Source organism: Pristiophorus japonicus, chromosome 6 (assembly GCF_044704955.1).
Source record: "Pristiophorus japonicus isolate sPriJap1 chromosome 6, sPriJap1.hap1, whole genome shotgun sequence".
Classification (NCBI taxonomy): domain Eukaryota; kingdom Metazoa; phylum Chordata; class Chondrichthyes; family Pristiophoridae; genus Pristiophorus; species Pristiophorus japonicus.
Window position 1 is genome coordinate 47,677,604 of NC_091982.1, and position 9,687 is coordinate 47,687,290.

The 9,687-nt window shown below is 48.0% G+C and overlaps 1 long non-coding RNA gene across 1 annotated transcript; it reads right to left on the minus strand.

The window, feature by feature from the left end:
* Positions 1 to 214: 214 nt before the first annotated feature.
* On the minus strand, positions 215 to 5,193 carry LOC139265137 (uncharacterized). The gene is made up of 3 exons (XR_011593474.1): positions 5,014 to 5,193; positions 4,568 to 4,723; positions 215 to 898 (listed from the first exon to the last, which is right to left on the minus strand). It is a non-coding gene; the product is annotated as an uncharacterized lncRNA (long non-coding RNA).
* Positions 5,194 to 9,687: the final 4,494 nt, after the last annotated feature.

Genomic DNA, 9,687 nt, shown 5'->3' on the forward strand with positions numbered 1-9,687 from the left:
TCTGAATGAAAATTTTACAAAACACATTATCAACATCAACTAACAACAACAACAACAACAGTATAAACAACACTCAAACCACCCCTGCACCGTCCCACAATTCTACCTGCGGCCACCTTTCCCAACGTCTTTCCTCCCCAATCCCCCCCCGACACTTAGCCCTGACCCCCTCCTCCTCCCACTATCAATACCCCTAGCCCTGCCTACAGCGGGACCAGTACGTCGTGCAGCAGAGCACCTCGAGCGTGACTGCTGAGGGGGGAGGGGCGACAATGGCAGCGCTATGTGTGGGGGCGCTGGAGAAGCTAGGGCTGCTGAGGACTCATCTTCAAAGTCGGAAGAAATTAGTTCCTCCCAATGATCAGGTGCTGTCACCATTAGTGGTATGGCATCTTGGGGTGCAGTGCCATGTCCCACGACCATCGATTGCCGTGCCGCATAGTATTGGCATTGATGGTCTGGGTATTCTCCCTCACCACCGCAATCAGCTCCGCCATGTCCTCCGATTGGCGGGCTGCTAAGGCCGCGATGTTTGCGGACAACCCAGCAATGGCCTGGAGGAGCCATGTCCAGGCTCGCATCTGCCTATCTCACAGTGTTCCCACCTTGCCGGAACAGCCGCCGTAGATTCAGCATGGTGGTCGGTGTGTGCCACTGCATGCCGCTTGGTCCCGCTTCCTCCGACCGGAATCCAAGAAAGACGAGGAACCGTTGGCCGCTGGTAGAAAGGACCCTTCAAGTCCCGCCACCCCTCCCTCCTCCTCCACCACAACCATCACAAAGTTTTGAGGAGTGTTTTCCTCTTGCTCCTCAACCATCTCTTCCACCACCGTCTCTTCATTCCTCATTCCCTCCAATGATTCCTCTCTGGGAGGGGCAGGCGGCTCCACCTGTGCAACTGTAAAAACATAACATTTGTCATGTATTCAACCAGCATTGTAACCCATGTATAATCTGACCTAAGTTGTACATTGTGAGAACAATGACCACTAGGTGGTGAACTTGTGGGAGACACTCCTAACCTGGACTTTCAGATATAAAAGGGCAAGCTCCACCCACTTCCATCACTTGGATGCTATGGAATAAAGGACAGGTCACAGACTGACCTTCTCTCAAGCATGGGCCTCGTGTGCATTTATACTGTATAGTAAGGACGTATCAATGGCGACGAGAAACTGGGATTTAAACCACGCGAGCATGGCCACGAGCAGAACAGACGAGAGGTACTGTGTTAAGGAATGGTTGGGATAGAGATTCAACATTGTTAAAGCAGCACACAGTTCTCCAGGCAGACAAGGGCAGTCGGGCATGCCCCAACATGTAGTCGAACCCAGAGGGGGAGTTCGACAGAGACACTGACAAGCTGAACGGCGATTCACACCATTGCAAGGTACAATGCGGCCAGTAATAGGGCCATCAACACCCGTTAATGGCGCACTCAAGGACAGGGGCAGTCAGGGATGATCGACTGGTAAGGGACCTTTTGTTTCAAACAGCAGCTCATTTTGGAGGCGTGGAGGCATACATTCAGCCGGAGTTTGCAGAGATGAGCAAAATACCTGCAGAAATTGCAGAAATGAATGCTAGGGGAAATCGCTGGAAGCTGAAGTTCAGCGAGTTCATGTGGAGCATGTATACAGTTCATACACCAGGACGCCACCGATAATGATGAAAGTGCTCCTCAATAGCATCCCAGTATCAATGGAGCTAGACACAGGGGCCAGCCAGTCCCTGATGGGTATCAAACAGTTCGAAAAGTTGTGGGTGTCCAAGGCCAGGAGGCCAAAATTGTCGCCGATTGCCGCACAGCTACGGACATACACAAAGGATATCATTCCGGTGCTAGGCAGCGCCACGGTAGTCGTGACCCACAAAGATTCGGAGAACAGGTTGCCACTCTGGGTTGTCCCGTGGCATGGTCCCGCACGACTGGGGAGGAGTTGGCTTGCTGTCATGAACTGGAAATGGGGCGATGTCAATGCAATTTCCTCAGTGGAGCGAGTATCATGCTCACAGATCCTTGACAAATTTGACTCATTATTTCAGCCCGGCATTGGCACTTTCATGGGGGCCAAGGTAGTGATTCACATAAACCCGGACGCCAGGCCAGTACACCACAAGGCCAGAGTGGTGCCGTACGTGATGCAGGAAAAGATAGAAGGTGAATTGGACCGCCTGCTGAGGGAAGGCATCATCTCGCCAGTCGTATTCAGTGACTGGGCGAGCCTGATTGTGCCGGTGCTCAAGGCAGATGGGTCGGTCAGGATATGTGGCAATTACAAGGCCACCATCAATCGGGTGTCACTCCAAGACCAGTACCCGCTACCGAGAGCGGAGGACCTCTTTGCGACGGCAAACTTTTTATCCGGTGGCAAACTTTTTTTCAAAATTGGACCTGACCTCAGCTTACATGACACAGGAACTGGCGAGTGAGTCAAAGAAGCTGACCACCATCACGACACACAAGGGGTTGTTTGAGTACAACAGATGTCCGTTCGGGATTCGCTCGGCTGCCGCGATCTTCCAACGGAATATGGAAAGTCTCCTCAAGTCGATTCCAGGGACGGTGGTTTTTCAGGACGACATCCTCATCACGGGTTACGATACTGAAGAACACTTCCACAACCTGGAGGAGGTGCTATGCAGACTGGACCGGGTAGGGCTGCGACTGAAAAAGGCGAAGTGCGTCTTCCTAGCTCCTGAGGTAGAATTCCTGGCGATGAGGGTAGCAGCAGACGGGATCAGCCCTACTGCGTCCAAGACGGAAGCGATCCAGAGAGCACCCAGACCCCGTAACACGACGGAGCTGCGGTCATTCCTGGGGCTCCTGAACTATTTTGGTAACTTTCTTCCCAAATTGAGCACCCTGCTAGAGCCGCTACACGTGCTCCTATGCAAAGGTCGCGAATGGGTCTGGGGGGACAGCCAGGAAAGGGCTTTTAATAGAGCACGCAATTTGTTATGTTCCAATAATCTGTTAACGCTATATGACCCATGTAAGAAACTTGTGTTAACGTGCGATGCGTCATTCTATGGTGTCGGGTGTGTGTTGCAGCATGTCAATGCCAAGGGTCAGTTACAGCTGGTAGCTTATGCCTCCAGAAGTCTGTCCCAGGCAGAAAGGGGCTACGGGATGGTAGAAAAGGAGGCGCTCGCATGTGTATATGCGATAAAGAAAATGCACCAGTACCTGTTTGGCAGGAAATTTGAGCTGGAGACAGATCACAAACCCCTAACGTCCCTTTTGGCCGACAACAAGGCCATAAATGCAAATGCATCGGCCCGCATACAGAGGTGGGCACTCACGCTAGCCGCCTATGGCAGAACGAGCAGTGCAGATAATCAAACAGGGGATGCTCAGAATCCAAGGGGGTTCCCTACAACGCCGCTTATCACGCCTCCTGTTGGCCTACAGATCCCGACCACACTCGCTCACAGGGGTTCCACCCGCAGAGCTGTTAATGAAAAGGACGCTCAAAACCCGGTTATCCCTTATACACCCCACCATGAAAGAAATTGTCGAGAGCAGACGGCAGTCACAATATGACTACCATGACAAGAATGCGAGGGCGCGATGTATTGATGTGAATGACCCTGTTTTTGTCCCCAACTACGCTGCAGGTCCCAAATGGCTCGCAGGCACTGTGGTTGCCAAAGAGGGAAATAGGATTCTGGTAGTTAAACTTACCAATGGACAAATCTGCCGCAAACATGTGGATCAAACAAAAAGGAGGTTCAGCAACCCCATAGAAGAAGCAGAGGAAGAACACGATATAGAGTTCGCTCCTCCACAGGTGACCGAACACCGGAACCAAAGGGAGGAGAGCCCAGTCACTGTGGGCAGTCTAGACAGGCCTGAGGCACCACAAACAGCAGACACTCAAGCCAGCGCCCAACAACCGGAGCCCCAACTCAGGCGCTCTATAAGAGAGTGTAAACCACCAGAGAGACTCAACCTGTGAACCCAATAAGACTTTGGGGGGGGGAGGTGATGTCATGTATTCAACCAGCATTGTAACCCATGTATAATCTGACCTAAGTTGTACACTGTGAGAACAATGACCACTAGGTGGGAGACACTCCTAACCTGGACCTTCAGATATAAAAGGGCAAGCTCCACCCACTTCTATCGCTTGAGTGCTATGGAATAAATGACAGGTCACAGACTGACCTTCTCTCAAGCATGGGCCTCGTGTGCATTTATACTGTATAGTAAGGACCTATCAACATTAATGGTTGATGACAGGGGAGGGGAGGGGAGGGGAGGGATCAGAGGTAACATTAGAGCAATTCACTCTGCGCAGGCTTATGTAGAGAACAAATGTATATTACCGAGAACAATTACATGAAACTATCATAAGCAATGTAGACAGAAACTACATGAAATAACAAAACTTGAGTCCCAAACAGTATGTTGCTTTCCAAGTGGCCAAAGCGTGATCAACCAAAAATTCATGTCAGAACTAACAACATTTTGTGCTCCCACCATTACATTACATTCTACATTATATTGACATAACATTGAATTACATGACCATATTACAATCCAGGGATTATGCAGAATTACCCTTTGCGATAACTGGATCGGCACCAACACACATGGCGGTGCGATCATATGCTCCCCTCAGGGCTGCAGCACGTTCTTCTAGGTCGTTAATTCAAGAGTCTTCAGCGGACTTCCACCCATTTTGTGGAGGTCCGCCCTATTGCCGGCTAATTTTTTCTGAAAAAAAAATGTGTGTAAACTAATTTCACAGCTACTATTACGGAACACACACATACATATATAGGTAGACATCCCCAATTAACCGTCCCCAGTCCTTTCTTCAATGAGTGCACCATTTAAGTTCTGTTAGCACGCAAGTGTTGCATGATGAACACATGAAAATAGAGAAGAGTAACACAATGAGATTGATGATGGGAAATAAAACATAACACCAAGCTTTACAACATAATAAAACATGGCACGACTTAAGAGTAATTTGTTCGTGCATGATAAAAGTTATTACTTACTCTCGCAGACCCAACGATGTCATTCCACCGTTTGCGGCACTGATTCGGCTCCCGCATCACGGGCCCGACAGACGACACCACCTCAGCGATCTCTCGCTATATCCTCTGGTACACGTTTGGTACAGGTTTTCCTCGCCCACCCCGTGTCAATTGCACCCAGCGAGCCTCCACTTTGTGCACCAACGCTTCCTGGGCTTCTTTGCAGAAACGAACAACCCTCCTCCTCCCACCTACCTCCCTCTCCAATTCCATAGCTTGTTTTTGCTTCTTATTTATATTGATTTAAATAATTATTTATTATAATTTTTTTTTTATGTTATACTATTATTATTGTATGTTATATTATTAATTATTAATGAAAATAATGTTCCAAATCATTTTACAAATAGATGTAAATAAGTCTTCTCTCTTTCTCTTCAATCGATCTCCACCTCAGCACTCTCCAAATCACCAACACTTTCTCACTGTTCTCTGCGCATGCGTAGGGTCACTTTTGACTCCGAAATCGCGGGAGAATGCTCGCGCATGTGCAGAGACCCAAAAAAAACCTGCGTTTCTAGGGGGTTGGTATTTTGCCTTTGGTAAGGCAAGCAGATTGCTGACTTTCAGGCACTTCGCCACTCTCCGCTCCAGCCCGCGACCGCTGCACACCGTCACCGCTGAGAATCGACCATCAAAAATCACGGGAGCGTGCAGCAGCAGTATTCCGGCAGTCCAAAAGACGCAACCACTGGAATACCTCTAAGAATCGGGCGGGAGCAATCCCAATGGAAATTCTAGCCCATTTTCTCTAAATAGTACACTTGAGGAGGGATAGGAATATATTGTACTTTCATTATTTAAAAAAAAATGAAATATTAGCGGGTGCTCGTTTAAAAATCAAACAATCTACTTTCACTTGGCAGCGTTTGCTTTTGCCATCGAGGCCGAACTCATTCCTTTAAACTGAGGTCACTTTGAACTTGCACACCCAGCTGAGAATCAGCGTGATTTCCCTTCCGTCTGTTGCAAATAACGTGACTCAAATCCGAGGCCTACCGCAGAGGGGTAATTTGGCTGGCCAGTCATTTGACACCAGCTGCACATAAAACATCATCAGTGAAAAAGAAAGAAAGTCTTGTATTTATATAGCGCCTTTCATGACCACCGGACATCCCAAAAACACTTTACAGCCAATTCAGTACTTTTGGAATGGAGTTAATGTTGTAATGTAGGAAACGCAGCAGCCAATTTGCACACAGCAAGCTCCCATGAACAGATAATCTGTTTTTGTTATGTTAATTGAGGGATAAATATTGGCCAGGACACCGGGGATAACTTCCCTGCTCGCCTTCAAAATAGTGCCATGGGATCTTTAACATCCACCTGAGACACCAGACGGGGCCTCCATTTAACGTCTCATCCGAAAAACAGTGCAACACTCCCTCGTCAGCCTAGATATTTGTGCTCAAGCCCCTGGCGTGGGACTTGAACCAACAACCTTCTGAGTCAGAGGCAAGGGTGCTACCAACTGAGCCACAGCTGACACTAAGAGTGTAGGAATGTGTGCAAACACAGGGATGATCCAAAAGTGATGTTACGTGTCAGCTGTGGCTCAGTGGGCAGTACTCTCACCTCTGAGTGAGAAGGTTGTGGGTTCAAGTCCCACCCAAGAGATTATTGCAGTGTCTCACATTCAAAGACCTGGCGCAGATCAGGAAGATATTTCTCAGCCTCAGATAAATAATCAAGGTAAGACTACCCTATATTTACCTATACAAAGTGGTGGGCAAAGTTTGCACATCAAAGTTTGGATTAGAAATTCGGCGCTACGGGTTTTTCGCCGCTACGACATTTGAAGATTAATTCACTGATCTGAACCGCTCGTGTGACATCATTAAACTTCTTGCGGCACTATATCCAGGTCCTCGGGGCTACACTGCTCACATTGACCGCGACGGCCATCTGATCCCAATGCCTTCTCACAGTTTGTCTGCCAGATCTCGTGGCCTCCTGTGGATAGAAGACCTCTCTTCTCCTCTCAACCTCCCACACAAAGACCTCCAGTGCTGCATCTGAAAATTTGAGAGTTCTCTCCCTGCCACGTTGCGCCAACATTCAGTTTTCTGGCTCCTCGGTCTGTTTTCCAGCCACTTCCACCAACTGCCGAAGCCAGAATGCACCTCCCCTTTAAGAGGTGCAGGCTGCTGTGGTGTATGTAGCACACAAATCACTAACTCCACACGGTCTGGTGTAAATCTAACTGCTGTGACCTTCGTCCTTTATTGTTCAGCTCCAGAGTGCCTCTCAAGTGTGTTGTCCAGCCTTATATAGCCTGTTGCAGGTACTACCAGGTTTCCCACCACAGCGCCCTCTGTGGTGTGGCATAGTGCTTACATTACATTTAAGGTACTGGGATGATACACACATCATTACATAACAGCTGCCTTTAAAAAGTGCTGGCTAGCTTTAACTGGCACCAGCCTTGCTCGAATTTGAGCCCCTGGCTGAGGTGCTAAGCCACTGGACAGCGCATTTAGCGCTTCCTTACTGCTGCAGTCATTTTAATCAGCAGGCAGCATGAAATATCCATGCTTCCTACATCGGACTCAACGGGTGCTTTGGGCCTTATCCAATTTCTAGCCCTTATTTCAACCTGTTATACAGGTTGAGCGTCCAAAATCCGGAGTTCCGAAATTCGGAATGTTCCAGAATCCGGACACTGGGCCGATCCATGGCGGGGTCGTCCGGAAACCGGAAAATGTTCCAAAATCCGGCTTCCCCACCTCGGCGGCCCATCCTCAGCAGCCTGACCTCGCCTCGGCTTGACCTCGTCCCTTTACCACAGCGGCCTGACCGCGCCCCGGCCTGACCTCGTCCCCTTACCATGGCGGCCCAACCTCGCCTCCCCGCCAACCCCACCTACGTCGGCCCAGGCAAAGACGTTCCAAAATCCGGAAATACATGGAATCCGGAACGGCCTTGGTCCCAAGATTTCTGGATTTCGGACGTCACATTGTCTGAGGCCAAATGCAATGCAGTCAGACACCTTTATCACTCTTTCCCAGCTTCAAATGCATGCCTATGTGGCAGCAGGAAAAACCTTCCAGCTGCAACTAACATGCCACTAATGCTTGTATGTGCAACCCCATAAAACAGGTTTCCCACAAATCCCAGCTGCGTGATGTGTGTTTTTTGACTTTCACACACTAGGATATCTTGGGCTTTATAAATAAAGGCACAGAGTACTAAAGGCAGGACGTTGTGCTAAGCTGATATAAAACATTAGTTCAGTCCCAGCTGGAGTATTGTGTCCAATTCTGGGCATCATACTTTAGATAGGACATGTTGGCTTTGGAGAGAGTACAGAAGCGATTTACTAGAATGGTTCCAGGGATGAGGGATTATAGTTACATGGATAGACTGGAGAAGCTGTGGTTGTTCTCCTTAGAGCAAAGAAGGCTAAGAGGAGATTTGAAAGAGGTATTTAAAAACATGAAGAGTTTAGATAGAGTAAATAAAATAAACTGTTTCCAATGGCTGAAGGGTCGATAACCAGAGGGTACAGATTTAAGGTGATTGGCAAAAGAACCAGGGGCAACATGAGGAAAACTTTTTTTATGCAACGAGTGGTTAGGATTTGGAATGCACAGCCTGATAGGGTGGTGGATACAGATGCAATAGCAGCCTTCAAAAGGTAATTAGATAAATACATGAAGGAGAAAAAATTGCGGGGATATGGAGAAAGAGCGGGGGAGTGGGACTAACTATATTGCTTTTCGAAAAGAGCCAGCAAAGATTTGATGGGCCGAATGGCCTCCTTCTGTGCTGTACTATTCTATGATTCTATGATACAGTATGGAACTTGAGTGTTACTATAAATGCTCTTCAAAATTCCAACATCTCAAACTACTTCTCTGCTTCTACACAAAGCAGCACACCACAGGAGAGAGCAAACTTGCACAGGGTAACTGAGGGCATTTCTGTTAAGGACAGAAAAATCTGGAGCTTAAAAACTATTTTGCAGTGCATATAGCGGGCAGCCGATCCAATACTGCCCATCTTGCGCCACCCCCAGACACGAATTTTTGGGTCGTAATCTCTGATATCTTCCGGTTCTGACGAAGGGTCATCGACCTGAAACGTTAACTCTGTTTCTCTCGCCACAGATTCTGTGTTTTCCAGCATTTTCTGTTTTTACTTCATGTTTAACATAGAAACATAGAAACATAGAAACATAGAAAATAGGTGCAGGAGCAGGCCATTCGGCCCTTCGAGCCTGCAACACCATTCAATAAGATCATGGCTGATCATTCACCTCAGTACCCCTTTCCTGCTTTCTCTCCATACCCTTTGATCCCTTTAGCCGTAAGGGCCATATCTAACTCCTTCTTGAATATATCCAATTAATACTAGGAAATACTAGGGGACCGAAGGTCTAGTGAAAAGGAGGAACTGAAGAAAATCCTTATTAGGCATGAACCTGTGTTGGGGAAATTGATGGGATTGAAGGCTGATAAATCCCCGTGGCCTGATAGTCTGCATCCCAGAGTACTTAAGGAAGTTGCCTTAGAAATAGTGGATGCATTGGTGATCATTTTCCAACATTCTATTGAATCTGGATCAGTTCCTATGGACTGGAGGGTAGCTAATGTAACACCACTTTTAAAAAAAGGAGAGAGAGAAAAAACAGGG